Below are 11223 nucleotides of genomic sequence, written 5' to 3' on the forward strand. Positions count from 1 at the left end.
CCCACTATTCAGCACATCCCAAGTTGAGGGCTCCTTATTGTCATGACTATGATATTTTTAGTGAATAGTGGAAGTATTTGAATTGCATATATTACTCTCCTAACAAGATCTACAGACTCTAATTTCAACAAGCATTTTTTTGTGATCCAGTAAGAAATTGTTCCAAAATACTTTCTCATTGAAAAATAATATGGTAAGCAAAATACACTTTAATCTTTCTCTGCTTGTAGGTAGATTTAGATAGGTTTATGAACTACTAGCTTAGCATGTTTGACTAAGGAGTTTCACTTCACTCATGGTTTCTATTGGCCCTATAACCTTCAATTTTGAATAGGACTAAGTCTTCTCATAAGGATATGGCTTCTAAGAGGACAGTCATCTGCTTCCTACTTCCAATTGTCATGCCAGATACAATTTTAAATCCACTGGGTTTCAACCTAAAATTCTCATACTACTTCAAAAGAATAAGAAAGGCATTATTCTTGATTTTTTCATTAAAGTGAAATTTCTTGTAATATTTGTAAATTGTACTTTATAGACTGATTTTACATGAATAGAGACTTGTATTCGATTGGATTATAGAAATATGTCCAGGTATGTCCCTCCTGGAAACCTCTTCTTGAGGCAAAAAGTTATGGACCATAAATAAAGAAGGTAAAACCACAATCTAGAAGTGAAACCAGAAAAATGAAGATATTACATGACTAAAGTCTGAGTGGTCACGTTACAATCGTGTGGTACTCCTTCAGGCAATAGATTGAGGGTTTTCACAATGAAAAGTAAAAGAAAAAGCATTTCATCACCTATAACATCAGGGACGAAAAATGTTAGCTACATTCAGTCAAGAGAAAGACTTGGACAACATAGAGTATATCAGTACTACATGTATGATCTTCACATAATTAGTCTTGGCTTGAGGCAATTTCGGTTACTGTAGCTATTAATATGTATGACAGAAAAACTTGAGCTAGAAGATCTAGCATGAAGCTAAAACATTTGGTAGGCTTCTGATCTGTCATACTTTTGAAAAACAATGAGAGAAATGGAGAAAAAGATAAATGAGAAATAATATAAGAGCTACAAAGTGGAGGCAAAGAAATAAAGATTTCCAAGAACTGAGTTGATGTAATAGAATATGTCTCATAGCAAGAATCTATTCACCATTTCCTTAATCATGCTACATAAAGAATATTTTTTGTTGTTGTTTTTCAAGAAAGGATTTCTCTGTGTAGCTTTGGAGCCTATCCTGGCATTCACTCTGGAGACCAGGCTGGCCTCGAACTCACAGAAATCTGCCTGCCTCTGCCTCCTGAGTGCTGGGATTAAAGGCGTGCACCAACAATGCCCAGCAAGAACACTGTATAGCAAAGAAAATCCAAGAAACTAATTTTGCTGCCTGAATTAGTTCTGCCTTTTTTTCATTAACTGATATGATTTTAGAACTGAGATAGCCTTCATCAAAACTTTGATATATTAGTATGTCTTATGTCAGTAAAAATTAATATCTTACTTTTCTAAAGCCAATATTAAAAAAAAAGTACAAGGAGGAAGTACCCAGGTCTTTAATCCCATTAAGAGCACTGCTTTCAAGATTATACAAATGTCTATGGCCACACCACCCTGAGCACTTCCAATTTCATCTGACCTTTTAAGCTAAGCAGGGTGGGGCCTGGTTAGTACTTGAATGGAAGACCACCTGGGAATATCAAGTGCTGTAAACTTTAAAAAAGAAAAGCCATTAGGTGGTTGTGCATGTCTTTAATACCAGCACTTGAGAGGCAGGTGGATCTCTGTGAGTTTGAGGACAGCCTGATCTATAGAGCCAGTTTCCAAGACAGCTGGGGCTGTTACACAGAGAAACCCTATCTCAAAAAAAGCAAAAAATAAATTCATAGAAACAAACTTTAAACATTGAATATTGCTAACCTCTTAATGATAAAAATTAAACAATTTTAGGAAACAATTATCAGATATTTTGTGATGGTCTAATACTAAAATAAATTAAAATTTAGAAATAGTTATTTTAGTGGATAGTGAAATATTTGTTGCAAAATCTTATAAGACTCTCAGGGATGTGTGAGATATATCAAAAACTAAATGACAAAGAAACTGAAAAAGCAACACCAAACTACTTTATTCAATTACAGTATGACCTTTTCCAATTTTCCAAATAAACTTGACCAGAAGACAACAGCGTAAATATTGGAGAGTCTAAGTGACAAAATTGATAATACAAACATTATCTACATTAATAAAATCTACTTTTAGTTTTTGTACCTCTTTTTAAATTTCAGTGTGTTCAAATTTCTTTTATTTATTTATTTATTTGTCTCCATTTTTTATTTAAATTAGAAATAATATTTTTAACATGTCAATTCCAGTTCTTTCCCCCTCTCCTCCTCTCCTGCCCACCACTAACATCCTACCTATCCCATACCATTTCTGCTCCCCAGGGAGAGTAAGGCCTTTCATGGAAGATCTTCATAGTCTGTCATATCCTTTGGGATAGGGCCTAGGCCCTCCCCTGTGTGTATAAGGTGAGGGAGTATCCCTCTATGTGAAATGGGCTCCCAAAGTCCATTCCTATGCTAAGAATAAGTACTGATCTACTACAAGAGGCCCCATAGATTTATGAGGTCTCCTCACTGACACCCACATTCATTGCGTCTGGATCAGTTCCATACTGGTTTCCCAGCTATCAGTCTGGCAGCCAAGAGCTCCCCCTTGTTCAGTTCAAGGCAGAGAGAGAACATGCAAATTAACAAAATCAGAAATGAAAAAGGGGACATAACAATGGACACTGTGCAAATCCAGAGAAAATTCAGGTCATACTTTGAAAACCTGTACTCCACAAAACTGCAAAATTTAAAGAAAATGGACAATTTTCTGACAGATATCACTTACCAAAATTGATGCAAGAACAGATAAGCAAATTAAACAGATCTATAACCCCTAAGGAAATAGAAGCAGACAACAAAAGTCTCCCAACCAAAAAAGGACAGGGTCAGATGGCTTCACTGTAGAATTATACAAGAAATTCAAAGAGCTAAACCAATACTCCTCAAATTGTTCCACACAATAGAAGCAGAAGGTTCATTGCCAAACTCTTTTTATAAGGCTACAATTACCTTGGTACCCAAGCCACAAAAAGACACAACTAAGAAAGAGAACTACAGATCAATATCCATCATGAACGTTGAAGCAAAAAATACTCAATAAAATACTGGCAAGGTGGAGTCTGGACACACCTCACCCCTTTCCACACTCTGCCCTCTGTCCTGCTGTGGGCACCTGAGCCTCAGGTGAGTCTGGTTGCTGCTCTGCTTCCCAACCTCCCCCATCAACCCTTTCTCCCTTCTACCTGAGCCCACTCGGACAAGAGTGGACCTGCCCAGACTGGAAGGCCCACCCTGAGTCTGGACACATCTTACCCCTGTCTACATTCTGCCCTCTGTCCTGCAGTAGGCAGCCAAGCCTAAGATGAGTCTGGGCACTCCTATGCCCCCCCCAACCTCTCCCATCACCCCTTGCTCTCTTCTGCCTGAATAATCCCCATCCCACCCCACCCCCGGACAAGAGTGGACATGCCAAGACTAGAAGGCCCACCTTGAGTCCAGACACAACTCACCCTTGTCCACCCACTGCCCTCTGCCATCCAGCTGCCGCCAGAGGCTGAGCCCTCTGCCTGCTACTGGAGAGTGGGAGAGACCCCATCTGCACTCACTGGAAGAAGGGATGGGAAGGCGACAGAGGAAGAACACACTCAACAACGGAATGACCAATAAGACACCACCAGAATCTAGGGATTCCACACCAGCAAGATCTGAAAAGCCCAACACAGAGGATGAAGAGATGGACCTCAAAAATTATCTTAAGAAGATGGGAGATACTTTTAAAGAGGAAACAAGAAAACCCCTTAAAGAAATAGAAGAAAAAACAAGCAAAAAATTACATGAAATGGAGGAAAAGACAAACCAAAAAATTAAAGAAGTAAACAAATCTCTTAAAGAATTTAAAGACAGCCAAGAAAAAACAACCAAACAAGTGAAGGAAGCACTTGAAACAGCTCAAGGCAAGAAAGCTGAAATAGACACAATAAAGAAAAGACAGAACTAGGGGATGCTGGAAATAGAAAGACAGGATAAATGATCAGGAACTAAAGATGTGATTACAAACAATAGAATTCAAGAGATGGAAGAGAGAATCTCAGTTGTTGAAGACTCACTAGAGGATATACAGACATCGACCAAAGAAAATCTCAATTCCAGATAGTGCTGCTATGAACATTGTTGAACAGATGTCTTTGTTGTATGAATGTGCTTCTTTTGGGTATATACCTAGGAGTGGAATTGCTGGATCATGTGGTAGACTCATTCCCATTTTCTTGAGGAGTTGCCATACTGATTTCCAAAGTGGCTGTACAAGCCAGAAACTGGAAGCAGCCTAGATGCCCCTCAAACGACGAATAGATGGAGAAAATGTGGTACATTTATACAATGGAGTACTACTGAGCAGAAAAAAAAACAATGAAATCTTGAAATTTGCAGGAAAATGGATGGAATTCGAAGAAACCATTCTGAGCGAGGTAACCCAATCACAAAAAGAAAAACATGATATGTACTCACTCATATGTGGATTTTAGACATAGAGTAAGAGATTACCATCCTACAATCCACACTGCCAGAGAAACTAGTAAACAAGGAAGACCCTAAAAGAGACAAACTTTGTAACCTGGAGAAGGGGAAAGGGTTACCATTCCCTGAGTAAATTGAGAACATGGGAAGAGGGGGGAGGAAGCTATGAGAGTGAGAAGGGAATAAAAGGAAGGATGCAGAGGTCATGAGGAGGCAGAATTGTTGAGTCAGGTGTAGATTAGAAGAAAGGACATATGATAGGTAGGATTTTAGTTGGGGGGTTGGTAGGGGAGGGATAAGGGAACTATGATTGTCATGTAATTAAATCATATATATATATATATATATATATATAATATATATATATATGAAAATCTCAATTCCAAAGGAAATATGGGTCACCATGAAAATGCCAAACCCAAGAATAATAGGTATAGAAGAAGGTGAAGAAATACAACTCAAAGGTACAGAAAACATATTCAACAAAATCATAGAAGAAAACTTCCCCAACCTACAGAAGGATATGCTTATGAAAGTACAAGAAGCTTACAGAACACCAAACAGACTAGACCACAAAAAGAAATCCCCTTGACGCATAATAATCAAAACACCAAACCTACAGAATAAAGAGAAAATATTAAGAGCAGCCAAAGAAAAAGGCCAAATAACATGTAAAGGCAGACCTATCAGAATCACACCACACTTCTCAATGGAAAATTTGAAAGCCAGAAGGTCCTGGATAGATATCCTACAAACACTAAGGGAGCGTGGATGCCAACCCAGACTACTGTACCCAGCAAAACTTTCAATCACTGTAGGTGGAGAAAACAAGATATTCCATGACAAAACCAGACTTAAACAATACATATCCCTATCTCCAGCACTACAGAAAGTTCTGGAAGGAAAACTCCAACCCAACGAAGATAACTACACTCACAAAAACATAGGCAATAGATAATCCAATTATACAAAACAGGAAAAGAAACAGGAGGGTGAAATACACGCACAATGTCATCACCAGCAATAAATCCAAAACAAACAAGAACCAACAATCAATGGACATTAATATCCCTCAATGTCAATGGTCTTAACCTGCCTATAAGAAGATACAGGCTAACAGAATGGATACAAAGACAGAATCCATCCATGTGCTGTATACAAGAAACACCCCTCAACTTCAAAGACGTTACCTCAGAGTAAAGGGTTGGGAAAAGATTTTTCCAATCAAATGGGCCCAAGAAACAAGCTGGTGTAGGAATCCTAATATCTAACAAATTAGACTTCAAACTAAAATCAATCAAAAGAGATGAAGAAGGGCATTTCATATTCATCATAAGAAAAGTCCATCAAGATGAAGTCTCAATCCTGAACATCTATACTCCAAATATGAGGGCACACACATTTGTAAAAGAAACATTACTAAAGCTCAAACCACACATAAAACCACACACACTTATAGTAGGAGACTTCAACACCCCCCTTTCACCACTAGATTAGACCACCAGCCAGAAACTTAACAAAGAAAGGATCCATCAGAAGTTATGACCCAAAAGGGTTTAACAGATATCTATAGAACATTCCATCCAAACACAAAAAGAATATACCTTCTTCTCAGTGCCACATAGAACCTTCTCTAAAATTGACCACATAGTTGGCAACAAAGCAAACCTCCACAGATACAAAAGAATTGAAATAACCCCCTGTATCTTATCAGATCACTATGATTTAAAGTTAGAATTCAACAGCAATACAAATTGGAGAAAACATACAACCTCGTGGAAATTGAATAACATCAAATTGCACCATTCCTGGGTTGAAGAAGTAATAAAAAAATTAAAGACTGTAGGGGAAGCTGTAGCCATGCTTTCTTAGGGGCTGGCTACAGGTGTGCCTGACCAGGCTTGTGAGGGTGTGGTCAGAGTGACGTAGTGTGACTGCGTTTTCGGTTTCGGTTTCTCTTTGCTACCATGCAGGCTGGCTAGGTTGCTCTGTAAGTAAGGCTTTTCCCTATTAAATACCCTTATATTTCTACCTGACTCCGTATTGGTAATTTCCCACTATAAAAGACTTTCTAGAATTTAATGAGAATGTAAACCCAACATACCCAAACTCATGGGACACTCTGAAAGCAGAGCTAAGAGGAAAGTTCATAATACTAAGTGCCCACATAAAGAAACCGGAGAATAGTCACACTAGAAAATTGACAGAACTACTGAAAGCTTTAGAGCAAAAAGAAGAAACTCACCACGGAGGAGTAGATGCCAGGAAATAATCAAACTGAGGGCAGACATCAATAAAATAGGAACTAGGAAATCATTACAAAGAACCAATGAAACAAAGAGTTGGTTCTTTGAGAAGATCAACAAGATAGACAAACCTCTATCCAAACTAACTAAAAGGCAGAGAGAGAGAGAGAGAGAGAGAGAGAGAGAGAATGCTAATTAACAAAATCGGAAACAAAAAGGGGGATATAACAATGGACACTGAGGAAATCCAGAGAATCATCAGGTCATACTTTGAAAGCCTATACTCCACAAAATTCAAAAATCTAAAGGAAATGGACAATTTTCTGGATAGATATCACTTACCAAAATTAAACTAAGAACAGATAAGCAGTTTAAATTGACATATAAATCCTAAAGAAATAGAAGCAGTCATAAAAAGCCTCCAAACCAAAGAAAAAGCCCATGGCCAGTTGGCTTCACTGCAGAATTCTACCAGAAATTCAAACAAGAGTTAATACCAGTACTGCACAATTTGTTCCAAAAAATATAGGCAGAAGGGACATTGGCAAACTCTTTTTAAGAGGCTACAATCAATTTCATATCCAAGCCACACAAAGATACAAATAAAAAAGAGAACTACTGAAAGGATGTTTAAGAAACAGAAGAAAACATGGCAAATAAAGAAAAGACTCTAGTTCTACAACATTGAACTGAGAGCTCTCTAAAGATGACAAGATGATTGTGTTTGGTCTTTATCGCTGCTGGGCTGTCATGGGTTAAAGCTGAGACATGCCAGGTCACGACAAAAACTACAGACCAATATCCCTCATGAACATCGATGCAAAAATACTCAACAAAATATTGGTGAATCAAATCTAAGAACGCATCAGAAAAATCATCCACTATGATCAAGTAGGCTTCATCCAGGGGATGCACGGATGGTTCAACATACAAAAATCCTTCAATGCAATCCCTCATATAAACAAACTGAGAAAGAAAAACCACATGATCATCTCAATAGATACTGAAAAAGCCTTTGACAAAATCCAACATCCCTTCATCATAAAGATCTTGGAGAGAACAGGAATAACAGGAACATATCTAAACATGATAAAAGCAATATACACCAATCCAACAGCCAACATCAAACTAAATGGAGAGAAACTCAAAGTGATTCCTCTAAAATCAGGAACAAGACAAGGTTGTCCACTCTCTCCATATCTCTTCAATATTGTACTTGAAGTTCTAGCTAGAGCAATAAGAAAAAAAGGAGATCAAAGGGATACAAATTGGAAAGGAAGAAATCAAACTTTCACTATTTGCAGATGATAAGATAGTTTACATAAGTGACCCGAAAAACTCTACCAGGGAAATCCTACAGCTGATAAACACCTTCAGCAAAGTAGCAGGATACAAAATTAACTCAAAAAATCAGTATCCCTACTATATACAAATGATAAATCCAATGGAAAAGAAATCAGGGAAACATCTCCCTTCACAATATCCAAAGACAACATAAAATATGTTGGGTAACTCTAACCAAAAAAGTGAAAGACCTGTACACTAAGAACTTTGAGTCGTTAAAGAAATAAATTAAAGGAAAAGAAAACAGATAATGGAAAGATCTCCCATGTTTTTGGATAGGTAGAATCAACATAGTAAAAATGACAATCTTGCCAAAAGTAATCAACATATTCAATGCAATCCCCATCAAAATCCTAACACAGTTCTTCACAGACATTGAAAGAAAAATACTCACCTTTATATGGAAAAAACAAAAAACCTACTATAGCCAAAACAACTCTGTACAATAAAGGATCTACTGGAGGCATCACCATCCCTGAATTCAAGCTCTATTCTTGAGCCTTAGTTCTGAAAACAACTTGGTATTGGTACAAAATTGTATACATAGACCAATGGAATCGAATTGAATAACCTGATATTAACCCACACACCTATGAACACCTTATTTTTGACAAAAATTCTAAATCTATAAAATGGAAGAACAAATGGTGCTGGCACAACTGGATTCAGACATGCAGAAGATTGCAGATAGATTCATATCTGTTACCATGCACAAAACATAAGTGCAAATGGATCAAAGATCTCAACATAAATCCAGTCAAAATGAATCTTCTAGAAGAGAAAGTGAGAGATACACTTGAATGAATTGGCACAGGAGACCGCTTCCTGAACATTACACCAGTATCACAGACATTGAGATCTGCAATTAATAAATGGGACCTCCTGTAACTGAGAAGCTTCTGTAAGGCAAAGCACACAGTCAGTAAGACAAAATGACAGCTCTTGGATTGGGAAAAAAATATTTACAAACCCCACATCTGAAAGAGGGCTGATTTTCAAAATGTACAATGAACACCAGAAGCTAGCCACCAAAACACCAAACAATGAAATTAACAAGTGGGGTTCAGAACTAAATAGAGAATTCTCAACACAGGAATCTGAAATGGCTGAAAGACACTTAAAGTGTTCAAAATCCTTGGCCATCAGAGAAATGCAACTCAAAACAACTCTGAGATACCATCTAACACTGGCCAGAATGGCTAAAATATAAAACACCAATGACAATCTATGCTGGAGAGGATGTGGAGAAAAAGGAATACTCCTCCATTGCTGGTGGGAGTGCAAACTTGTAAGACCACTTTGGAATTCAGTACGGCGGTTGCTCAGAAAAATGGGAATCAGTCTACCTCAAGATCCAGCAATTCCTCTCTTGGACATATGACCCTCAACTGGAGAATGGATAGAGAAAATGTGGTACATTTATACAAGGGAGAAAATAGCAACGGAATCTTGAAATTCACAGGAAAATGGATGGAACTAGAAGAAACCATCCTGGGTGAGGTAACACAGTCACAAAAAGACAAACATGGTATGTACTCACTCATATATGAATTTTAGACATAGAGGAAAGGATTACCGGCCTACAGTCCTCATCACCAAAGAAACTAGGAAACAAGAAGGACTCTAATTGGAAAATGCAAGTACCCCGGGAATGGGAAGGGGCAGGAACTCCTGAGCTAATTGGGAGCATGAGTGTAGGGGACAGGGAGCTGCCAGCATGAGAGGAGGAGAAGAGGAGAGGACGAAATGGAAGTGCAGAAATATTGAGTTTGGGGAAGAATAGAGGAGAGCAGAATGAGAGATACCATATTAGAGGGAGCCATTATATGTCTGAGGAGAGATCTGCCAGTAGGGAGATTTCCAGTGACATACAAGGATGACATGAACTGACAATCTAGGCAATGGTGGAGAGGATAACCTAAATGCCCTTCCCCTATAAAGAGAATTATGACTACTTTTTATGCCATCCTAGAGCCCTCATCCAGTGGCTGATGGAAGCAGAGGCAGACACCCACAGATATACACTGAACTGACCTGAGGAACCTAGTTGCAGAGAGGGAGGAATGAAGATCAAAGTGGTCAGTAATAGGCTGGTGAAACCTACAGAAACAGCTGGCCTGTACAATGGGGATCACATGGACCCCAGACTGCTGTCTGGGAGGACAGCACAGGACTGATCCAGACCCCTGGACATAGATGTCAATGAGGAGGCCTCCACACTCTAGGGGGCCCCTGGTAGTGGATTAGTATTTTTCCCTGGTGTAAGAAGGGACTTTGAGAGCCTATCCCATGTGAAGAGATGAACTCTATGCCTGGACACATGGGGGAGGGTCTAGGCCCAGCCCAGGATGATGTGTTGGACTCTGGGGAGCCCCAGTCAAAGGCCCTACCCTACCTGGGGAGTTGAGGGTAGGTGGGGTGCAGGGAGGGGTGCAGGGGGGCAAGGGAGAGGGAGAAGGGATTGACATGTGAAGCAAGCTTGTTCCTAATTTGAATTAATAAAAAAATTAAAAAAAAAACTACTGGCAAACCGAATCCAAGAACATATCAGAAAATCCATCCACCATGGTCAAATAGGCTTCATCCTTGGATGCAGGGTTGATTCAACATATGAAAACCCATCAATGTAATCCACCATATAACCAAACTGAAGAAGAAAAACCGCATGATCATCTCCCTAGATGCTGAAAAAGCCTTTGACAAAATCCAACACCTTCTAGAAGAGAAGAGCCTTCATCCAGTAGCTATTCAAAGCAGAAACAGTCACCCACAGCCTCGCACTGAACCATACTCCTGGAATCCAGTTGTGCAGAGGGAGGAGGGATGAACAAAGGAGCCAATACAGTGCTGCAGAAACTCACAGAAACAGTTGAGCTGACCTAGTGAGATCATAGAGACACTAGTCATAATACGGGGGAGACAGCATTGAACAGAACCAAGCCCTCTGAATGTGGGTGCCAGCTAGGAGGCCAAGACAGTCTATGGAACCTCTAGCAGTG

General features: G+C 39.0%; 1 pseudogene; it reads left to right on the top strand.

The window, feature by feature from the left end:
* Nucleotides 1–1602: 1602 nt before the first annotated feature.
* Nucleotides 1603–1721, top strand: LOC113837795 (annotated as a pseudogene).
* The last annotated feature ends 9502 nt before the right edge of the window (nt 1722–11223 follow it).

The sequence above is a fragment of the Cricetulus griseus genome, chromosome X (assembly GCF_003668045.3).
Source record: "Cricetulus griseus strain 17A/GY chromosome X, alternate assembly CriGri-PICRH-1.0, whole genome shotgun sequence".
NCBI classification, from domain to species: domain Eukaryota; kingdom Metazoa; phylum Chordata; class Mammalia; order Rodentia; family Cricetidae; genus Cricetulus; species Cricetulus griseus.